The sequence below is a fragment of the Lathyrus oleraceus genome, chromosome 2 (genome assembly GCF_024323335.1).
Source record: "Lathyrus oleraceus cultivar Zhongwan6 chromosome 2, CAAS_Psat_ZW6_1.0, whole genome shotgun sequence".
Taxonomy (NCBI): domain Eukaryota; kingdom Viridiplantae; phylum Streptophyta; class Magnoliopsida; order Fabales; family Fabaceae; genus Lathyrus; species Lathyrus oleraceus.
In genome coordinates, this window is record NC_066580.1 from 371,078,573 (window position 1) to 371,103,811 (window position 25,239).

A 25,239-nucleotide genomic window follows, 5' to 3' on the forward strand; every position below is an offset into this window, starting at 1 on the left:
ACGAAGCAATGGAACAACAAACTATCAGTATCACTAAAGCAAGAATACAAGCAACACTCAATGCTCGTACCTCCATTCTTGCTGCTGCCAACCCCGCTGGAGGACGGTATGATAAGTCTAAGTCGCTGAAGTACAAAGTGGCTCTCCCTCCTGCTAAAGCTGGACAAGAAAAGAGCAGATATGGTTTTGTTGCATTGTGCTGATAAATCATGTGTAATGAAGGCATTGAAGAACACAGAGAAGCATGAGATTGATGGCCAAATTTTGGAATGCTCACTCGCTAAGCCACAGATGCCGACTGCAAATGACAGCGAACAAAGCGGAAAAGCCAAAACCTGCAAACCTGTAATGATTAGAAAATCGGTTAATAATTCACATAACAACAAAAAATTCTAAAAGCCAGGAAGTATCAACTGAATTACTCAATAATATTGGTGTCATTCAGTTTGAAAGTGGAGAATTTGAGCTTGCTAAACAAACTTTTAAGGAAGCTCTTAATGATGGAATTTGGCTTTCCTTCTTTAGCAAGGCGAATAAGTCTTCCATTGATGCTGCTACTTCTACTCTTCAGTCCAAGGACATGCAATTATTTCACGACCTTGAAAGTAACGGTCATTTTGTTCAAGTACCCGGACTACATTGATGCGAATCTGAGGCTATGCTGCTACTGCAAAGGCTCGGAACAACATTTTATCGAGCATTGAACCGGTTAATGATGCCCTGAAAGTGAATGACAAGAGTCCAAATGCATTATCTATGCTGTTTGAGCTGGAATTGAAAAATGACGAGTGGGTGAAGGCAAAAGAAACTCTCCAGGCAACTAGCGATGCCACTGATAGGAAAGATTCATATGTTACACTTTCACTGAGAAAACCAGAATTACTTTGCTGCAGTTTGCAATAAAAAGAGAAATCCAAAGCTAGAAGCGACTCATTTGGAAAAGGACAAAGATGGTTACCGGAAGTGGTTGGCTGGTGACTTGGCCTCAGGAGCACGAATCTAAACCGTAGCCACCGGTGTTCATCGCTGAAGCATCAACCGCCTGCATTTCCGACCAAGTCAAGCTATCTGCAACCAGTACACCTTGAACCTCAACCTGCATCATCAAACCAATGCTCAATTTCACTGCAGTAAAGCACGAAATAATTACCAAGCAGTAAATTCCGAAATTTCCCAATTTGGGATTTGAGACAAGTCAGAGGAAGAAAGTAGGTAGGTTCACATTACCTTTCCGGAAGATAGCATCGAAGAGGACAAACTTGCTTCTGAGCATGAAAAGCATTGCTGAGAGCTTTCTCTTTTGAGCCAATTACACTTCCAAAACCCTAAAGCTGTGAGTATAAAAAGAAAGGAGTGAGAACAGAGGGAGGGTGGAAAAACGAAAACCCTAGATAGAAGAGCGGCGACCACCAGGAAACCCTAATCAGAAAGAAAAAATTAGAGAGGGAGGCGGCCAAAATACCACAAGAACCCTAATCCTAAAGTTAAGGCAGAATCAAAAAGCGAAACCAAATTTTTGGAAGAGGCAAAGGGAGAAGATTCAACCCTTACCCGAGTTGTCGCCACCGCCGAAGGTGAGCCCTTTCCGTTTTAGCCATGGATTCTTGCATCATTTCAGGAGATTGAGTGAGATGTGAGCGATTGGGGATGGATTATTTGCGCTTGAGGTAGAGAGTGGCGCGATTGTGAGTAAGCGAGTTTGAAAGAGGTGGAGAGTGGCGTTAAGGTTGAGAGAGAATGAGTTTGAACGGTGAGATTGAGAGAGAGTGATACCGAGGCGGAGAGATTGAGAGAGGAAGAGTTCTGGGAATTGTTTCATTTTCTTTTCTTTTTTCCATTTATTTACTTTAAGCGTGGTTTAAACTTTTTTAATTCCATTTTTAAGTGACCGTTGGCTTTCCTAGTAGATATTTAATATTGGCTATTAAAGTTGATTCCTTTTTACCATTTCCAACTTATTCCCCTTCGGAAATCCAACGGACAAGTGGTTGAAATTAATTAGGTTATTCTACTTTTTTTTTATTTAGTTTTTATTATTTTTTATTTTAACCCTTTTAATTTATTTTAGTTTATATATTTAAGTTAGCATTAAGATATCAATTAGTTGTTAAGTGGTCTGGTGGAGAGGAGTGGTGTTTAGATCTTTAGTGTAGTGGGTTCGATACTCTTAGGTGTAGTTTTTCGTTCTTTTAGCATTTTCTTTTTATGCTTTATTCTTCATATTTCTTTTTTCTATTTATTGTTTAATAATATGATTTGTTTTTTTTCTTTTAATTGCATCATGCATGCAAAACCATTTGAAAATTATAAAAATCATACTTTTCTCGATTTAATATCGAGCCCCCTTTTTCACACCCTTGTAAGTCGATGGCTTTTTAAGCATCGCCGCCAACCTCACATAGCTTACTCTTGGGCTTTCTTACAATGAGCCGGTTCTCTTGCACTTACACTCATGCATTATTTGTTTGTGCCCGATTTTATTTATTTCATGATTTTTTTTATCCCCATTTGACAAATGTACCCCACTCCCCCAACGTGTAATAATTTGGTACTGTTTTATTTCTTTATTACTTGGTTGTTTAGTTAGATGCTAATATAAGAATAAAACCAACAAATTTCAAAAATACAAAAAATATGACTCGATCCAATGTCGAGTATTTTCTCAATAAACAAAACAACTCATTTCTCCATCCTATTCCAAAACTTCATCAAATGCTTGATCCAACGTCAAGCCATTTTCATAATCAAAACTCAAAAATATTAATTCATATTCAAGACCTTTTCAATAAGGGTGGAAATGGAACGTGGTGTATACCGCGCACTCCTGAGGTTAGGATTCGAGACGTATGCCTCGCCGATCTTAACTCTCGCCATCATCCAAATTTATCCACTTTGTTTCCTCTCAAACAATTATCCAAATCTTTCTCAATCGTTCATCAAATACTTGATCTAGGTCAAGTCATTTTCACAACCAAGATTCAAAATACCTAATTATTATTTAACACTTTTTCAATAAAGGTGGAAATGGAACATGATGTATATCATGCACTCCTGAGGTTAAGATTCGAGACGTATGCCTCGCCAATCTTAACTCTCGCCATCGTCTAAAATTGCCAATGTGGTTTCGTCAAACCTTTTTTTCTCAATCAAATCTAAGATACTTAAATCTTATTTAAGACTCTTTCAATAAAGGTGGAAATGGAACATGATGTATATCATGCACTCCTGAGGTTAAGATTCGAGACGTATGCCTCGCCAATCTTAACTCTCGCCATCATCTAAAATTGTCAATGCGGTTTCTTCAAACCCTTTCTCAATCAAATTCCAAAATACTTAATTCCTATCTTAAACTCTTTCAATAAAGATGGAAATGGAACATGGTGTATACCATGCACTCCTGAGGCTAGGATTCGAGATGTATATCTCGCTCATCCAGTTCTCGCCATCACTCAAAATACATCCAACCAATCAAATTCTTTCTCGCCGCCGTGCGATTAATCAAAACCCTTTTTAAATGAAAGATATATTGTCTTAAGAGATACAAAACAATGTTTCGGCCACGATTGTTGAGTCGAGATAAGTGACGCTTTTCCGAATGTAGATTTATAAATCCGTTCGATGTGTGGTATGCGTCCACTCCTCATCTGTTTTGGGTAAAACAATGTTTTCGTCGATTAATACAATATAGCTTTCGCTAAAATCGATCAACAAACAAACATTTTTCTACCCAGAACTACGTAAGCCTTGATTTCTCTTTTGAGATACGTAGGAGCAGGATTTTTAAATCTTGTCAGGCCCATTAATAAAAAACTTAGGTTTAGTCCTTCGTTAAAAAATCCAAAAACATTTTCCTCTCTTTTACTCTGTCTTTCCCACTTAATAATTTGAAAAGCCTAACATTTTAAACACTGACGCACACAACTGACCTAATGGTTCCCGTTGAGTACAACGGACGTGAGGGGTGCTAATACCTTCCCCTTGCGTAATCGACTCCCGAACCCTGATATTGGTTGCGATGACCATATCTTATCCTTTCTTTTGTCTTGGGTTTTATCGATATTTCCCCTTTCCTTTTTAGGAATAAATAAAGTTCGGTGGCGACTCTGTTTAGTCCATCATTGCGAGCGTGCTATCGCGTTTCGCTTTGAAGTCGTATCCCCATTTTTTCGAGGTGCGACAGATGGCGACTCTGCTGGGGACTATAAAATCCCTAAGCGAGTCAAGCCTAGTTAGGACATCTGTGTGCCTTTGTTTGTTTAATTATGTGGCTTTTCCTTATTTATTGCTTTTGATTATCTTTATTATTATATTGATATATCTGTTGTATATTGGTTCTATTGTGATTGTTGGTACTTGGATGATTTGATTGCAAACCATGTGGGAAAGACTCTACACCCGAGTCTAGAGTGAAAAAACATAAGATAGGACGATGGTTGAGTAGTACGGACTCCCGAGGTGAATACTTCGTAAGGGTCGGTACGAGAACCTCACTTAGAGTAGATTCTTTTGCAAATGTTGTCGCCCGAGGCGTATGCCTCGTAAGCGCCGATGTTTCAAAGGGGTCCATGACTCTAAGGACCTTTTAGAACATTGAACCTTTGGCCAACTAGAAATGATGGTTGCGTAGTATGGATTCCCGAGGTGAATACTTCGTAAGGATCGATACGAGAACCTCGCTCAGAATAGATTCCCTAGATGGAGTTGATGACCGGAAAGTATTTTCCGTAAGCGTCAAACAGTCTTTTGAATCCATGACTCTGAGTACCCTGTCTAGAACCCAGTCGATGGTTGCGTAGTACGGACTCGCGAGGTGTATACTTCGTAAGGGTCGGTACGAGAACCTCACCCAGAATAGATTCCCTCGATGGAGTTGACGACCGGGAAGTATTTCCCGTAAGCGTCAAACAATCTTGTGAATCAATGACTCTGGGGATCCTTTGTAACAAAGCCCTAGATCATACCCGGTGAGAACCTATTCTTGGAAAACAATCAGATTCATCAGTACCTCATACTTTTGAACCCGTGTATGAAAAAACAAATGTGCATGGCTTGCATTGCATTCATTCGCATTCCATTTGCATTTGCATCGCATCATAATGCATGTCATTTTCCAGACAAAATACCAAAAAAACTCATCCATCTTTTGTCCGTGAAGCAAAGTGATTCTTGATAACACGAAATTATATCGCTTTTTAAGACTTAATTCAATTAAATTATTTTATCATTTACACTAATTTATCCCATTTCATCAGATATTATGCAGTATTTCTCTTCTATTTATATCAGGTACCCATTTTGAAGCAAAAGTGAAAAAGGGAAGAAAAGGAGGTGTAAAAAGCAACAAAAAGGAGAGAAAAGGAACCAAAGGCCAAAGCCCAGCCCAAAGCGCACAAGTCACCAATGCTGTGCCTGTGACGGACGTCACAGGACGCGTGACGAGCGTCACGCGAAGGAGCCTTGTGACGGACGTCACACATAGCGTGACGAGCGTCACGCAACCCCACTACCTTTGTGGCGCAAGTATCGCCCTCAGAAGGACTTGAAGAATAACGTTAAGGAATTGGTCTCCTATATGCACGCCGTGGATATAGCCACGCTGAAGAAGGAGAGAAACGGAATGCTGCTACCAAGGCTATTATAAATAGCCGTCTCACAAACCAAAAGTTACACAGTTTTTGCACGCTCAGTTTTGCGGAAGCTCTGCCAAATTTATTTTTTTTTCGCGCCTTTGCTTATTTTTCTTCCTTTCCAGCATCGTCCATTTTATTTATTTTATTTTGCAAGCTTTGTTTTCTTTTTTCCCTTGCAATTTATTTTCCCCCGTTCTTAGCTTTTAGATATTTTTCGCGTAGTAGTTTCTACACCGGAAACTACTGGGCAACTTTATACCGGATTTAACCTTACGTTATATTCGAGTTTTTTTTATTTCCTTGATTTAATTTACTGTTTAATTGAAGAATCGAAGAACAAATCCTACCGGCTTGTGGTGGAGTGTTCAAGACCATTGTATTACGCATTCAGGTTCTTTAATTGTTATTTAATTTTTATGCTTTATTCTATTGTTTATTTGCATTGCCTGCCTGAAATGAGTCTGTGTATGCATGATATTAATTATTATTTAGTAAGCATGTCTGGCTAATTTGCCTAGGTATCGGTATGTAAAGTAAGCAGAAAGAGGGATCAAAACTAAGTCGGTCTATTCAAACTTAAAATTAGAATCAATCTTTTTACGGTCTTAACTTACAGGTTTAATAACAAGATTTTTTACAAAGGTAAAAGACATAAAGAAGTTGAAACCAACAGAGCGAGAGTTTGAGGTTTTAACTGGACAGTGTAAGTTAGTCATTAAATCTATCTCAGGGCGAGAGCAAGTTTTAGAATTAATTAAATTCTGACCTTTTTCCAAAAAGTATTTTTAAAGATTGAATGTGAGGACGAGAGTTAAGCATTTAGATTTAATTGTATAACCTAAGTCAACAGAGCGAAAGTTTGAGATAAGGGTGTTTAAAACGGTCAGTATTTTCTTAAAAAGAGTTTCTGCAACTTTATTGTTTTCAAAATATGATTTTTGACTTAATTATAAGTGACAGCAACATTAACATAAGATCATGGTTTCTTCAACAGAGCGAGAGTTTGAGATAAAACCTTTAACCAATAAAGTTAGTCGAAACGATTTATTTTAAAACCGAGAGACCGACAAGGAATTGATTCCCTAGTTTTGACGAACCACATACCGATATCCGTTTTATTAATATTTAATCTAGATATTAGTTTAGCTCTTAGCTCCCTTTTCCCCAAACAATCAAACATTTTCACCTTAGATTTACGTAGTAACCTTAGATAACGGTACATCGATTCATAAGTCCCTGTGGGATCGATATCTTTTAAAACTACGCGATAGAACTGTGCACTTGCAGTTTGTATCCCATTCTCGACTCGCACAGTCGAGCGATCAAGTTTTTGGCGCCGTTGCCGGGGATAATTTTTCAATCGATATCGTAACTCTTCCGTTACGCTGTAGAGACTAAGGTTTCTTTTTCCTTCTATTCTTTCTTTCGTTGATTTGTATGCCACGCACTCGCTCTCAAGGCGAACCGCTCTATTTACGAATCAACGATATCGAACTATATCTCCGAGTCTTACGACGAATTCGGGAATATCGTGCTGAAAACAATCTCCCTCCTATAAACCTTCCTGATATCAAAAACATTTTTCCTTCTTTAACCGAGATGGCAGAACCAGCTCGTGCTCTTAGAGATTACGCCGCTCCATCGCAAGATGAACCGCATTCAAGTATTGCTCCGCCCGCAATCGAAGCAAACAACTTTGAACTTAAACCTTCACTGCTGCAGGCTGTGCAACAGAACCAATTCTCTGGAAATCTTACCGAAGATCCAAACCTTCATTTATCCGTACTTGTTCAATATGCTGATACTGTTAAAGCTAATGGTGTCACTTCAGAGGCAATTCGACTTCGTCTTTTTCCTTTCTCATTAAGAGATAGCGCTAGAAGATGGCTTCAATCTCTACCTTCCAACTCAGTCACCACATGGAACGAGTTGAAGAAAGTTTTCCTTGCCCGATATTTTCCGCCAAGCAAAACAGCTATGTTAAGAGCCCAGATAAACGGATTTAAACAGAAAGACAACGAGTCTCTTTTCGAAGCATGGGAAAGATACAAAGACATGATGAGACTTTGCCCACACCATGGTTTGGAAGACTGGTTAGTAATTCACACATTTTATAATGGTCTCTTATACAATACAAGGTTAACAATAGACGCCGCTGCAGGTGGTGCATTAATGAACAAACCTTATGCTGATGCTTACCAGCTTATCGAGAGCATGGCCCAAAACCACTATCAGTGGGGAACCGAACGAACAACAGTGGAAAAACCTCAACCGAAAACTGGCATGTACGAGATAAGTAACCTTGATCACGTCAATGCAAAAGTGGATGCTTTGGTCCAGAAGATTGAAAGTTTAAATGTATCACCACCAACCGCCGTGGTTGCTATAGCTCAGAATTGCGAGGTCTGTGGAATCCAAGGCCACACTCCTGCGGAATGTCAACTCTTGACTGGAATCCAAACAGAGCAAGTAAACTATGCTCAAGGAAGCCCCTATTCGAATACCTATAACCCAAATTGGAAGAATCATCCAAACTTTTCATATAAGAGTAATAATGCTTTATACGCACCTGGACAGTCTCCGAATCAAACCCCATCTATACCTCCGGGGTACCAGAAACCAAATCCTAACAATAATACCCCTAGAAAATCCAACTTGGAAATCATGATGGAAAACTTTATAGCTTCCCAACAACAAACCAATAAAGATTTCTTAAACCAGAACATACACACTGGCGAACAACTTAAACAACTAGCAAGCAAAGTAGATGCCTTGGCTACCCATAACAAAATGTTAGAAACCCAAATATCTCAAGTAGCTCAACAACAAGCACCTACTGCTGCACCAACTGGTACATTCCCTGGACAGCCCCAACCTAATCCGAGAAGCCAAGCTCATGCAATTATATTAAGAAGTGGAACGGAAGTGGAAGGACCGTCTGATCCAAGGATAGAAAACCAAAGCCCTAAGAAATCTACTGAGGAAAGTGAACCTAAGGAAAAGGAAGAGAGTAATAAGGATACCCTAGAAAAGAAGGAACCTTATGTACCTCCACCACCTTACAAACCACCTATACCTTACCCTCAAAGGCTTGTTAAAACCAAAGATGTAGGTCAATTTAGAAAATTTGTTGATCTCCTTAAGCAATTAAACGTTACAATTCCATTTACCGAAGCTATTACGCAGATGCCCTCATATGCTAAATTCTTAAAAGAAATTCTTTCTAATAAAAGGAAACTTGAGGATAGTGAAACCGTTACACTCCCTGCCGAATGTAGCGCTATAATCCAAAACATGCCCCCTAAACTCAAGGATCCAGGTAGCTTCTCTATACCCTGTCACATAGGAAAATTTGTCATCGACAAAGCCTTATGCGATTTAGGAGCCGGAATTAGCGTTATGCCTTTATCCATATGTAAGAGACTGGAAATGGGAGAATTAAGACCGACCAAGATGTCTGTACAACTAGCAGATCGTTCCATCAAATATCCTGTAGGAATCCTTGAGAACGTTCCCGTACGCATAGGTCAGTTTTACATTCCCACTGACTTCACAATTATGGATATTAGAGAAGATGATACTACACCTATTATACTAGGAAGACCATTCTTAGCAACTGCCGGTGCAATCATAGACGTAAAACGAGGAAGACTCACCTTCGAAGTAGGTGAAGAGAAAATTGAATTCATTCTTTCCAAATTCTTGAAAGCACCTGCAATAGAAGATACATGTTACTTCATGAATATCATCGATGAATGCATAAAAGAAGCAGAGTCAGGAGAAGACAAATCATCAGACTATCTTTTAGAAGACAAATCTAAACAATGCTTAGCAATAACACCAGATCCTACGCAGTGTCTTAACAAACCAACCCCTGATTTGAAAACACTTCCCAAAAATCTGAGATATGAATTCCTAGACTTAGAACTTGAACGACCTGTGATAGTCAATGCAGATCTAGGAAGACTCGAAACAGAAAAACTCCTACATATCTTAAGAAAATATCCAACCGCACTAGGATACCACATAACCGATCTTAAAGGAATAAGCCCTTCTATTTGTATGCATCGCATCATGTTAGAAGAAGACGGTAAAACCTCTAGGGAACACCAGAGAAGACTAAATCCGATCCTAAGTGAGGTAGTAAAGAAAGAAATAACCAAGTTATTAGAAGCAGGTATTATATATCCTATATCTGATAGCAAATGGGTCAGTCCCGTACACGTTGTACCAAAGAAAGGAGGCATAACCGTTATTGAAAACGAAAAAGGAGAAACTATAACTAAACGAATCGAATCGGGATGGAGAATGTGCATTGATTATAGGAAACTAAACAAAGCAACCCGAAAAGATCATTTCCCTTTACCATTCATTGACCAAATGTTAGAACGACTAGCTAAACATTCACATTTCTGTTATTTGGACGGTTATTCAGGCTTCTTTCAAATACCAATTCACCCTGATGACCAAGAAAAGACAACATTCACATGCCCTTTTGGTACCTTCGCGTATAGACGAATGCCGTTTGGTCTGTGTAATGCCCCTGCAACTTTTCAAAGATGCATGATGGCAATTTTCGCCGACTTTCTCGAAAACATCATGGAAGTATTCATGGATGACTTTTCTGTATACGGACAAAGTTTCGAAGAATGCCTTGAAAACCTGGAAAGAGTTCTTGAACGATGTGTAAAAGTAAACTTAGTACTTAATTGGGAAAAGTGCCACTTTATGGTACAAGAAGGAATTGTTTTAGGACACATCATCTCGAACAGAGGAATTGAAGTAGACAAAGCCAAAATAGAGGTAATCGAAAATCTTCAACCCCCAAGAACCGTGAGAGAAGTACGAAGCTTTTTAGGACACGCCGGTTTCTACCGACGATTCATCAAAGACTTCTCTAAGATAACTAAACCTTTAACCGGACTATTAATGAAAGATGCTGAATTCATATTCGACGATAACTGTTTAAAAGCATTTCAAACTCTTAAACAAGCATTGATCTCCGCACCCATTATGCAGACACCAGACTGGAATGAACCATTCGAAATAATGTGCGATGCCAGTGACTATGCTGTAGGTGCTGTTTTAGGACAAAGAAAGGATAAAAAGCTTCATGTTATATATTACGCTAGCAGAACCCTGGATGAAGCACAGATGAATTATGCCACAACCGAGAAAGAACTCCTAGCAGTAGTATTTGCGCTAGATAAATTTCGTTCTTACTTGGTAGGAGCCAAAATAATAGTTTACACTGATCACGCTGCTATCAGGTACCTTCTAACAAAAAAGGATGCTAAACCTAGACTCCTAAGATGGATCTTGTTACTACAAGAATTCGACTTAGAAATCAAGGACAAGAAAGGAACTGAGAACGTAGTAGCAGACCACCTCTCTAGACTTGAGAACCTTGAACCAGAAAGAACATCCATTAATGATGATTTCTCGTATGACAAACTCATAGCTACTTTGGAAGAGAACAACTCCGACATGCAAGTAGAAACCACCTTAGCTATATCTGCCATACCATGGTACGCTGATCTAGTCAATTATTTAGCTGCCGGAATAGTTCCACCTACTTTATCTTACCAGCAGAAGAAAAGATTCTTCCATGACATAAAACACTATTACTGGGATGATCCCTTACTTTTCAAAAGAGGTCCCGATGGTATTTTCCGTCGATGTGTACCCGAAGAAGAGGTAGAAAATATAATCCAACACTGTCACTCCGCGCCTTATGGTGGACACACAAGTACATCCAAGACCTGTTCTAAAATCCTACAAGCTGGCTTTTATTGGCCAACTATATGGAAGGACGTACATGCGGCTATTAAGGAGTGTGACAGATGTCAACGCACGGGAAACATATCTAGACGTGACGAGATGCCACAAAAAGGTATTTTGGAAGTAGAGATTTTTGACGTGTGGGGAATAGACTTCATGGGACCGTTTCCATCCTCCTTCGGTAACAAGTACATACTCGTGGCGGTTGACTACGTATCAAAGTGGATCGAAGCTATAGCTTCTCCAACTAATGACACCCGAGTAGTAACTAGACTCTTTAAAAATATAATATTTCCGAGATTTGGCATCCCAAGGATAGTAGTCAGTGATGGTGGATCGCACTTTATATCCAAGATACTCGAAAAACTACTACTTAAATATGGAGTGAGACATAGGATAGCAACACCTTACCACCCTCAAACCAGTGGACAAGTGGAAGTATCTAACAGAGAAATCAAGCAAATATTAGAAAAAACGGTCGCCACTTCAAGGAAAGATTGGTCATTGAAATTACCAGAAGCTTTATGGGCATACCGAACTGCTTATAAAACTCCCATAGGGACGACCCCATTTAAGCTCATTTATGGAAAATCCTGTCACCTCCCGGTAGAATTAGAACACAAAGCCTATTGGGCTATTAGAAATTTAAATTTGAATTATAAAACCGCCGGTGAAAAGAGAATCCTTGACATAAACGAACTAGAGGAACTCAGAAGAGACGCCTATGAAAATGCCAAAATCTATAAAGAAAGAACAAAACAATGGCATGATAAGCGTATATCAAGGAAAATCTTCAAGCAAGGCGACGCAGTACTCTTATTTAACTCCAGACTAAAATTATTCCCGGGAAAACTACGATCCAGATGGTCAGGACCTTTCCATATCACTAAAATCTTTCCCAGTGGAGCGGTAGAAATTAAAGGACAATCTACAGAACCGTTCACCGTAAACGGGCAACGTCTGAAACATTATCACTATGCGGAAACCAACGAGGATTCGCAAATTCTACACTTAGACGAAACGCCCCCAGGACTCATAGACTATATTTAACAGTTTCTTTGTCGAGCTTGCGACATTTAAACAAAGCGCTTAGTGGGAGACAACCCACAAATTAATCTGTTATTTTATTATTTTATTATTATTATCATTTCTCTATTCTTCTCTTAATTATTCTTTTAATTTCTATTTAGTATTCATTATTGATTTATTCAAAAAGAAAAAAAATATATCTATATATTATAATAATAATTCTATTCTTCTTTCGGCATTTGGCCAAATCCTGACTTAAACTCATGTTTTCTTTTCTCTAGTTAACACTAACCAGATGGGACATTCTGACCGTATGGGTATCAAGTTCAGAGGAATGGCTCAGAAACGAAGGTTTGAAGAACTAGCCACTAGGGAGATGCTACCTAGTTTATATGCTGATGATTGGGCTATGACTGCCCTTGGACTGAGACAGAGTGTCCTGTTTTTGCTGAATCAGATAGGATGGGAGACCTCCCCTATCCTGAGACCTTTCACCACCTACCGGAGGCTCACACTAGAATTCCTTAGTTCATTAATCTATCTACCTAGCCATGGAAAAGGAATTACCAGAGGTTTTATCCAGTTCAGAATGTTCAATATGGAGTACCAATTTAATACTAGAGACTTCACCAACCTTTTGGGTTTTCCTACCTCCTTTGATACATTCACTATAAGCCAGGAAGAACTTCTTGAATATAGAGAGCTTGAACACTTTTGGGGTAAGCTGACTGGAAATGATGAGCCCGAAGAACATGAGTTTCTCTCTGGAAACATACATAACCCGGCTTTTCGCTATTTCCATAAGATCCTGACCCACACTTTATTTGGGAAGAAGCCAAATAGTACTTCAGTTTCACGTGATGAACTCTTCATCATATTTTGTGCTTCCCAGAACCGTCCAGTAAACGGTGCTACTTTTATGTTAGCTAATTTGGACCACCTTATCCAGGATGAGAGAGCACCCATTAGAATAGGCGGCCTGATAACTATGATAGGTAATGCTATTGGACTACGTCAGCCTATGCTTGACCTGAACCCTTTTTGTGGCATTACCACTATGAGTATACCTTTCCTCTTCAACACTATGTTTATAGCAAACATAGGGTCTGATGAGTTTGAGCTTGTTATTGATAACCAGGTTCTCTGCCTATTCACCCTGCCCGATCCTAGGACTAGTGTTCATAACCAAAGGAACTGGCTCTATAACCTGAATGAAACCCCAACTCCTGCTGGATCCACTGAATCCATCCAGGATTATGAGATTTGTGATGACTATGAGCACTATATTGACCATACCTCTCTTGCTGAATCTGACCCTCAGACTCCATCCGGCTACCATGATATTGATCCTCCTCCTCAGCCTGTCCTGACCGAAGAATCAGCCATGCCTGATCTCCGACATCATATGCCAGGAACAGATATTAAAACCGTCATTGAAGCCTTGATGTCAGAACAAAACGCCCTCAGGGAAGATTTCCACAGCTTGAGACTTGCAGTCCTAGAACACATGAGCAGCACGGCAAGTCAGTTACGTATGTTACGGCATCATGTTAACTCTTTTACTCCTCCGGCCAGAGATCCGAAGATAGATGGAATTTAGTTATTTCTTCATTCTAAGTTATTTAGTTTTAGGCTAGATTTTTTCATTAATGTTATTTGAATTCATGTTTATTTCTATTTCATTTTATTATTTTCCCTTCCTGTAATACATTATGATCCTTTTTATTGAAGCTGTTTAGTTAATTTATTTTGCAATGCCTATTATGCTCTACTGTTATTACTTATTATTATTATTATACAAAGCAAGTAAGCATGCATACTAAATTAAGCTACAGACTAAAACGTTCATAAGCAGAATAAAATATTTAATTACGCTACCAAGTGATTCTGTGAAGCGCTACTAAGCCTTTCCAAAAGGAAGTGTGACGAGCGTCACACCATCCGTGACGGGCGGCACACTTAGTGCCTGTTACGAGCGTCACAGCCTTGTGACGAGCGTAACGCCTCTCAGATATGTGAACGTTAGGGAGCCGTTGGAGACGAACGTTACACCCCCCACCTTTTTACATTCCCCATTCATTTTTCATTTACCACAATTAATTACTTTTCAACCACTCTTTCTTTTCACCTCCCACATTTTACCTATAAATACCCTCCAAACTTCCTTCTTTCACCACAAACAACTCTCTCATATCAAATATACACTTCTTTTCCTTTCCAAATCACTCATTCAAAAATCCATCACAATGGCGGGAAGTCAAAACTTCGGAAATATCATCTTCCGATCCGGAGATGACAACTATCAGCAAGAGCAATTCGAGCGCTTCCAACAGCGAGGCGTCGCTCCCACCAGGTACCCCGATTTAACTTGTTTACAACAATTGGGCTTACTCCACGGTATCGAGTGGATGCTCCGTAGAGCCGATTTAACCTTCCTTTGCACCCATAACCAACCCACCTATCCTTCCCTAACCTTAGAATTCCTAAGCTCTTACGACTACACCACTCCCGCCGGTGAAGGTGAATTCCTAACCGGTACAGCAACCTTCCGTATGTTTAACACCGAGTACTCTCTAACCCAACGCCAATTGAGTGCCATGCTACAATTTCCCACAGAAGGTCTGCTCCATGCCAGAATTCCCCCAACCTCAAACTGGAACACAGTTCTAGTTTTCGACCTTTTTAAGAAAATTTCCGGTATAAATACCAACAACTGGGAAGAACTCCTTCTCTCCCACATCCATAACCCCACCATCCGTTATTTTCTCCGTATCCTGCAAAACACACTCTTTGGAAGACCAAACAACAGTAAGGTCAACTCAAAAGAACTCTTTTTCCTCCAGTGCGTTTTCGAATCGGATACTACGGTAAACGCCGCCTCTTTTCTCCTTCATCATATCCGCACCTTATGTGCTAGAGGCCGGCAACCATTCATAATTGGCGGATTAATAACCTCCATAGCACTTGGCCTGAACCTAGGGGATAAACTCCAAACTTTAGAATCCCTTCCACCCCTGTCTATGGATATCGGCTATTGTCGCTCCAGCCGCCTGATTAAAAACAGAGTAGGCGGAGGCTATTATCTGATGGTGAACAACCAAGCAGTCCCAAGTGTTGTGCTACCCAATACCACCCTAACCGATGTCACAAACCCGAACCGCCACCTCTACGATCTTAGCGCTCCTGAAACCACCGAGCCTTCACAAACAAACCAACAAACAGATGAGTTTGAAGAAATGGAACAAGGCGATCATCCGCCAACACAACCGTCAGTCCCGCTCAACCCTTCCAGTAATGCAGCCGGCCCATCCTCCCAACGTCGTCGACGACGAAGGCCTGCGACCAACGATGACATTATGGATGCTATCGATGGAATGCAGGCACAGAATACAGAGATGATGCAGATGATGCGTCAAATGCAACAGCAACAGGATGCTCGGAATGCCATAACCGACCAGCGGTTTACTGAGTTGTTTAGCAGATTCGACAGCTTAGACATACGTCAAAGATCACCAGGACCAAGAACCAGAGGTGGAAGGCAGCCTTAGTTGTATTTTTTCTTTTTCCTTTCCATTTTGTATTTCTTTCCCTTCAAACATCGAGGACTATGTTTAGTTCAAGTATGGGGGGGGAAATTATTCTTTCCATTCCCATCTTTGTTTCAAGTTTGTACTCTCCCTTTTCATTGTTATTTCCTTATAAAAACAAAATTTTTTTTTTAAGTTAAGTCCTGAATGTGAAAAAGTTTCTATTATCTATTTCCCTCAACTTTCTTGAGCCATAACAAAAATTTTAACACACCCAATAAGTATAAAGGTCGCCTACTTTATAAAATTTGAGTGAAATCAAAACAAAATCATTACCATAACAACGCTCTGAGAACCTCAATATGTTAGATCAGGATAAGTACCTATCATACCGATTCCTCGAACTTTTAGTTCTATGGCAACCCCAAGTAGTTTATACAGAAGTCAGCACCATCTTAATAGCAAACTACGTGGAGAGCCGATGAATATAAGTGAATGATCCCCAAAGTAACCTAAGATAATTAAATTAGGTGACCCTTACCGGATCATTTAATCTAAAGGTTGCAAATCATGCAAAAGCACAATACGAAAGATCCATTATGAATTGGTTCAGTAGGAATCTGGTACTGAACTTGGTAGGGCGGACTACGGTTCGATCCCCCGCAATTTGCAATGGACTGAATAATGAAGTTATCCGACTTATGTACCAGAACTTCTAGCTAAAAGCGGATCATAGACACTAACCGGTTACTCCACTATGTGCGCGAAAGGATAAAGGGCTTAATGTGATTTCGCTAGAATGAAAACGGGCAAAATAAGACTAAAGGAACCAGGATAGCTATCATAAGGTACTTGAACTGATTGGCATAAGGTAGGGTTATCTAAGTTGTAACGGTAGTTGTTGATGTCAAGATTTAACTCAAATCCTCCTAAACAAAAACCCATTGGCAACCTAGTACGAATTGATGTGTGCTTTAAAATTTCATCCGGCTAAAACTTTTAACAAGTTCTATACTGAATTTTGCTTGAGGACAAGCAAAGATTTAAGTATGGGGGAGTTTGATAACACGAAATTATATCGCTTTTTAAGACTTAATTCAATTAAATTATTTTATCATTTACACTAATTTATCCCATTTCATCAGATATTATGCAGTATTTCTCTTCTATTTATATCAGGTACCCATTTTGAAGCAAAAGTGAAAAAGGGAAGAAAAGGAGGTGTAAAAAGCAACAAAAAGGAGAGAAAAGGAACCAAAGGCCAAAGCCCAGCCCAAAGCGCACAAGTCACCAATGCTGTGCCTGTGACGGACGTCACAGGACGCGTGACGAGCGTCACGCGAAGGAGCCTTGTGACGGACGTCACACATAGCGTGACGAGCGTCACGCAACCCCACTACCTTTGTGGCGCAAGTATCGCCCTCAGAAGGACTTGAAGAATAACGTTAAGGAATTGGTCTCCTATATGCACGCCGTGGATATAGCCACGCTGAAGAAGGAGAGAAACGGAATGCTGCTACCAAGGCTATTATAAATAGCCGTCTCACAAACCAAAAGTTACACAGTTTTTGCACGCTCAGTTTTGCGGAAGCTCTGCCAAATTTATTTTTTTTTCGCGCCTTTGCTTATTTTTCTTCCTTTCCAGCATCGTCCATTTTATTTATTTTATTTTGCAAGCTTTGTTTTCTTTTTTCCCTTGCAATTTATTTTCCCCCGTTCTTAGCTTTTAGATATTTTTCGCGTAGTAGTTTCTACACCGGAAACTACTGGGCAACTTTATACCGGATTTAACCTTACGTTATATTCGAGTTTTTTTTATTTCCTTGATTTAATTTACTGTTTAATTGAAGAATCGAAGAACAAATCCTACCGGCTTGTGGTGGAGTGTTCAAGACCATTGTATTACGCATTCAGGTTCTTTAATTGTTATTTAATTTTTATGCTTTATTCTATTGTTTATTTGCATTGCCTGCCTGAAATGAGTCTGTGTATGCATGATATTAATTATTATTTAGTAAGCATGTCTGGCTAATTTGCCTAGGTATCGGTATGTAAAGTAAGCAGAAAGAGGGATCAAAACTAAGTCGGTCTATTCAAACTTAAAATTAGAATCAATCTTTTTACGGTCTTAACTTACAGGTTTAATAACAAGATTTTTTACAAAGGTAAAAGACATAAAGAAGTTGAAACCAACAGAGCGAGAGTTTGAGGTTTTAACTGGACAGTGTAAGTTAGTCATTAAATCTATCTCAGGGCGAGAGCAAGTTTTAGAATTAATTAAATTCTGACCTTTTTCCAAAAAGTATTTTTAAAGATTGAATGTGAGGACGAGAGTTAAGCATTTAGATTTAATTGTATAACCTAAGTCAACAGAGCGAAAGTTTGAGATAAGGGTGTTTAAAACGGTCAGTATTTTCTTAAAAAGAGTTTCTGCAACTTTATTGTTTTCAAAATATGATTTTTGACTTAATTATAAGTGACAGCAACATTAACATAAGATCATGGTTTCTTCAACAGAGCGAGAGTTTGAGATAAAACCTTTAACCAATAAAGTTAGTCGAAACGATTTATTTTAAAACCGAGAGACCGACAAGGAATTGATTCCCTAGTTTTGACGAACCACATACCGATATCCGTTTTATTAATATTTAATCTAGATATTAGTTTAGCTCTTAGCTCCCTTTTCCCCAAACAATCAAACATTTTCACCTTAGATTTACGTAGTAACCTTAGATAACGGTACATCGATTCATAAGTCCCTGTGGGATCGATATCTTTTAAAACTACGCGATAGAACTGTGCACTTGCAGTTTGTATCCCATTCTCGACTCGCACAGTCGAGCGATCAATTCTCAACACGCATTTAGAACAAAGAACCATGTCTCAGGAGATGATGGACGAGCTAAGAAATAGCCAAGAAGCACTGAAGGAGGAACTTAACCTTTTGAAGAGCCAAATGAGATGGGTCTTGGAAACCCTGCAAGTCTTGTTGGGAAAAGAGGGTCACCCAATATACACTGCTGCAACAAAGGGAGCTGCTACCCCACATCCATCTGATGTTACCCCAAGTCAAGGGAAATTCTATGTGGCAACTCCTCATTTACCAGCATATGGACCTCCCTCAAAACGTCATCATCAACATCCTCTGGCTATTCCTCCTCAAAATCACCGAAGTCAGGTTCAGAACAAAAATCAGAATCAGAACAAGGGGAACAAGGATCACAATGACTCGATTCCAGTGCCATATAGCAAGCTCTACCCGCAACTGATCCAAAATGCTTTGGTGACACCTCGAGCTCTCACACCTGTGTCACCAGACCTGCCATGGTACAATCCAAATGCAACGTGTGAATTCCATAAAGGGGCATTGGGACATGACCTAGATTCTTGATGTGCGCTAAAATATTTGGTACGAGGACTGATTAACAAGAAGAGCTTAGTCTTTGAAGAAGATCACCCGAAGATCAAGTGTGAATACCATACTGGAACAATGGGGCACTCCATCGAGGAATGCGTGAGTTTTAAGCTCAAGCTGCAAAGATTGATTGACATAAGGTCACCAACACTCAAGGAGGAAGTCTCAAGTACATATACCTTGATCTCTGGGCCAAGTAATGATAAAGGGAAAGGACCCTTGATACCCCTCAAGGTTTTGTACCACAAGGAAGATGTCAGGGATATGGCTAGTGAGCTATCATTGTTTCCTGGTAAGAGCATTGAGATACCGTCTTGGATTTCCAATGTCGCGACCCTAACCAATGAAAGAAAAGGAGAAGTGAGTAGTGAATCCAAGAGACATGCGTACAACGATGAGACTGAAGGAAAAGAATTTGAAGATCATCCTGCCAATGTCAAAAAGCTTGTTGATCCCAACTTTCAAGTGGCTGAAAATGAGCAGTTAGCAATGCCCAAAGTGTTGTACCAGCAACCCCCACCTTCTGGTCTTCATTGCCAACAATCCTGGTTTACCCCTCATCCAAATCAACAAGCCCAAGGCCCGAGGTATCACAATCAGCAAAGGCCTCAAGGTAACTTGGAAAGGAAAAATGATCCTCAACATCCGGTCTTCATGACATACAGCCAACTCCTACAACCTCTGATTCAAAACTCGTTGGTGGTTCCCAAGTCTCTTAAGCCGGTTCCACAACCTTACCCACCCGGGTATAACCCAAATGAGAAATGTGGATATCATGCCGGATCAGAAGGGCACTCAACTGAAGACTGTGACGCTTTCAAAGCCAAAGTACAGCAGCTGATTGACAACAGGTACATAGCCTTTCAAGAAGGAAGCTTGGTGGTAAATGTTAACCCATCGATCGGATAAGTGCGAAGATCTCGAAGGGGTGTCCCCCTAAGTTCATGGATCAAGATTGAAGAAGTCATTCCTCAAAGCTGGCAATCATTTGGCTGTTTCAGCATTTCTTTTGTAGTTTCCTTGCATGTTGACTGTTATTTGCTTCTTAAGCATTGTTGTTTTCTTTGAATTGGTAGGATTAATGAAATGTTTATGCATCTTTTGAATTGATCCATTCGTATTCACTCGTTTTTCATTTATGTTAAAAAAACAAAAATACTCCTCTCATTCACTTTTGTTTATCGAACTGTTGTGTTAACAAAGATTGGAGGGAGGATGATGAAAACGAAACACCTGAAATTGTTGTGGTATGCTTTTGAGTAAAACCTTGTCGATGATGTAAGGCATTGTTTCAAATCCCCAAACACTGGAGTGATAAGGAGTTAATCCCTAGACAACCACTTTGAGCCTAGAAGTTGGTGTTTATTTCGGATCTAAAACCCTTAATCTTAACCTGGGGCAGGGTAGTTGTGTTCAGATATTTTGATCATGTATTCGATCTTTCAAAAATCGTCCATATGAACACCCTCCAATTAGGTTCAACCACGTGTTATCCTTCGCACACATGTTGAAGTGTTGAAGAAGTTAAGAAAAGCTAAAATTAGTGTTGGTTGATCCTTATCCACCAATAATGTGGCAGTCAATACCTTTAAAAAATAAAAAATAAAAGTCCGCTAAGTCAAACACCACAAAAATGACTTAGGCAAAAGTCAGGGCATCCCGATGGACCGAAAGCTTCAAAGAAGCGGTCCAGGCAAAATAAGGGACAAAGAAAAACAAAAAGAGGTCACCAAAACCCTCAACAAAACAAAAAAAATAAGGTGACTGTCATTTCAAGAAAAAATCGTCTTGAATCCTCATCACACCTTCGAACCCTCTTGGAAGTCGAATGCGTGTATTGAATTAACTGAACGTAGGAACTGGAGATCATCAAGAAGAAGGGGTGGGTAAAAATAAATTTTGAGCCTTATATCCTTTTGTTTCAAAAAACCGTGAACCAGACCACGTTACAACCCTTAAAAGACCTAATTGAGGCAGGGTTTATCTTGAAAGCATACTATAACAAGTTTGTGTTAACTTGACTCCAAACGATTTTTGTTAATCATTTGATAGCACCAACTTGCATACTGTGAATGACTTGATCACCATTGTATTCTTATCATTGACCCGTTCACTGTATTTCACCCGTTCATATCAATAAACTTTGATTTCAAATTTTTGCATAAACACTGCATTAAAATTACCATTTTTGAATGAACAATCTTATTTGCAAGTCAACACTTAGCATCAAAGAAATGCCAAATACAGTTGAGGAACTTGATGGAGTGAAAGAAGTTTAGTCAGGGGAAAATCACTTTGAGCATCCGTTGATTCGAGCTAATCACCCTAAGGATCATCTTGCAAAGAGTAATTTGCTTCAAGAATTAAACTGGGGCAAGCCACCTTAGAGCTCAATAAGTCCAACTATCCAAAGGACAGTCAACCAAGAGTCTGCCATTCCAACATTTGGTTAGTCAAGTTCAGACCACTGCAAGTTACAAACGCTTGGGGCAAGCCATCTCGAGGTAGTCTCATGGAAAGTTGTTTCCAAACCCCTTTTCAAGGTGAACATTTCCAAAGTCCCAACAAACTGGGGCAAGATGAGCCACAGAGGGGCAGAACTTCTTTCTTCGCGCTTTCAAACTGCTCAAACGAATTCTGCCATACGTCAACAACTATTGAGTTCAAGACGAGTGCCCGAAAGTTATGCTAGCACGATTCATTAATCCTCCAAAAGGATCCATTGGCTAAGTTGTGGCCATCAAGCTGGATAGAATTCTCCTTTGACAACATCTATCACAAATATTTGGTTGAGTTCTCGGTGTTGAGGAATCATGAGCTTCCATAAAAAGCCTTTACAAACTCCCAGTCTGCCCAGTGTCAGCTTTCTCATAATCATGATCATTCATATGTCATGCATTCAAATCATGCATAGCCGAAATGTACTTCGTGCTCATTTTGCATTGACCCAGGTCTTGTTGTCGATCCTATATCCTTTGACCTCTAATTCCAGTTTGTCTCTGGTATCCTTAAACCAACATCCGGTTTTCGTGGTCATTTTCAAATCCAATTGTTGTTGGCAAAATCCGTTAAAAGCTGGTTGTAGTCCATTGCTTACGGTCAGAGTCCATTTGCTTTTATTCCGGGGTCCGGTCATGCTTGAACCTACTCTAAAGATTCTTGTTCAATCCTATTCAGGTCATGTACGAACCTGTCATTGAACCTTTTTATTCCGGGGTCCGGTCATGCTTGAACCTACTCTGAAGATTCTTTGTTCAATCCTATTCAGGTCATCTTGAACCTGTCATTGAACCTTTTTATTCCGGGGTCCGGTCATGCTTGAACCTACTCTGAAGATTCTTTGTTCAATCCTATTCAGGTCATCTTGAACCTGTCATTGAACCTTTTTATTCCGGGGTCCGGTCATGCTTGAACCTACTCTGAAGATTCTTGGTTCAATCCTATTCAGGTCATGTACGAACCTGTCATTGAACCTTTTTATTCCGGGGTCCGGTCATGCTTGAACCTACTCTGAAGATTCTTTGTTCAATCCTATTCAGGTCATGTACGAACCTGTCATTGGACCTTTTTATTCCGGGGTCCGGTCATGCTTGAACCTACTCTGAAGATTCTTTGTTCAATCCTATTCAGGTCATGTACGAACCTGTCATTGAACCTTTTTATTCCGGGGTCCGGTCATGCTTGAACCTACTCTGAAGATTCTTTGTTCAATCCTATTCAGGTCATGTACGAACCTGTCATTGAACCTTTTTATTCCGGGGTCCGGTCATGCTTGAACCTACTCTGAAGATTCTTTGTTCAATCCTATTCAGGTCATGTACGAACCTGTCATTGAACCTTTTTATTCCGGGGTCCGGTCATGCTTGAACCTACTCTGAAGATTCTTTGTTCAATCCTATTCAGGTCATGTACGAACCTGTCATTGAACCTTTTATTCCGGGGTCCGGTCATGCTTGAACCTACTCTGAAGATTCTTTGTTCAATCCTATTCAGGTCATGTACGAACCTGTCATTGAACCTTTTTATTCCGGGGTCCGGTCATGCTTGAACCTACTCTGAAGATTCTTTGTTCAATCCTATTCAGGTCATGTACGAACCTGTCATTGAACCTTTTTATTCCGGGGTCCGGTCATGCTTGAACCTACTCTGAAGATTCTTTGTTCAATCCTATTCAGGTCATGTACGAACCTGTCATTGAACCTTTTTATTCCGGGGTCCGGTCATGCTTGAACCTACTCTGAAGATTCTTTGTTCAATCCTATTCAGGTCATGTATGAACCTGTTTGTTGAACCCTTATTCCGGTGTCAGGTCATACATGAACCTGTTCTGAAGAGTTTTCTCCTTGTTTATTCCCCAGCGTTGTCAGGTCTTATATGAACCTGTCATAGCATCTTTTTCTTTATTCGGTTGTATTCTAAGTGTCGTTTATCAAATCTCACTTTGAATACTCCCCAGTGTGTGCCTGATTCTCCAAGCAGGACTGTCTCCCCAACAAGTTTGTTTCTTACCATTTGTCTGTCTCCCTGTGGATCATCAGTATTCCCCACAGTTTGGTCTGTCTAATAGCGTCTCCTGTCAAGGGTCCATCATATCCCTAGCAGATAAAATTACAAAAAAAAGAATCATATATCCATGCATATCATGGCATATCATATCATATCACATCATATCATGGGGATTCAGGATCAAAATCCGGGTCTTCTCAGTATTTAATCATCTCCCACTATGATCATATGAAGGGTGTCTTGCTTCATATTCTCTAGTTGAAGACGCTTAAATAGGGGCAACTGTCATACCCCGATTTTGACCCTGAATTTTTTATTTTTATTTGGCACTTGGCCTAAAATTCATTTGCATACATTCATTCCCAAATCCATTTTGTTTACTGATAGACATTGGTCATTATCTAGCTTCAAGATTCATGTTTAAATTCATCAATTCATTCCCATTCAAATCATGTTCATATGAGACCGTTCAAGGCAGCTACATTTCCAAACCATAAACCATCCCCATTCCAATATGGCCTTGATGACAGCAATAAGAAGTATTGGTTCTCTCTTAGCTGGGAATAGCATACTTTCAGAAGATGAAAAGATTGTCATATTTTCTGATGCATTAAACCATGCATCAATAATTGATGGTATTCGTCTTGCGGGTCGGCAAAAAGGTGTAAGAGTATACATATATAGACATTGTGATATGTACCACCTCAATATGCTTCTATCCCATTGCGATATGAAGAGGAAAATTGTGGTAACTGACAGCTTGTTTAGCATGGATGGAGACTTTGCACCAATGGTTGAATTTGCAAAACTTCGCAAGAAGTATGGCTTTTTACTAGTCATCGATGATGCTCACGGAACGTTTGTTTGTGGCACATGGCGGTGGTATTGATGAGGAGTTCAACTGTGAGAATGATGTGGACATATGCATTGGTGCCCTAAGTAAAGTCGCCGGCTGCCATGAAAGATTTTCATTTGCTTACGGGAATCCCTGGTACAAGTCACATTGGGAATCCCTGGTACAAGTCACATTATTTCCCTAATAGTTGGCAGTGAAGACAAAGCACTGCAAGCAAGCCGGCATTTACTACAAGCTGGCTTCCACGTGAATGTGATCAAACCACCTACTGTGCGCTTTGTTTCTCGGATGTTTCATGGAAGTATATGCTGGGATATTTTACAAAAAAAAGGTGGAGTCCAATTTATGATGTGGCTGCTATAATTACTTCAATCCAGTCATTGATGTGGCTGCTAGAACATCCCAACTGGAAAATAAACAGAAATTGAACCTAGAGCATATCAAAGAAAGTGTTGGGCGCAATTGGCATAATCACTTCTGCCAACCATTTGTTCC

General features: G+C 39.8%; 2 pseudogenes; one reads left to right on the forward strand and one right to left on the reverse strand.

Moving 5' to 3' along the window:
• The first annotated feature begins 216 nt into the window (after positions 1–216).
• On the forward strand, positions 217–25,107 carry LOC127123313 (8-amino-7-oxononanoate synthase-like; annotated as a pseudogene).
• On the reverse strand, positions 7,615–7,714 carry LOC127124354 (uncharacterized; annotated as a pseudogene).
• Positions 25,108–25,239: the final 132 nt, after the last annotated feature.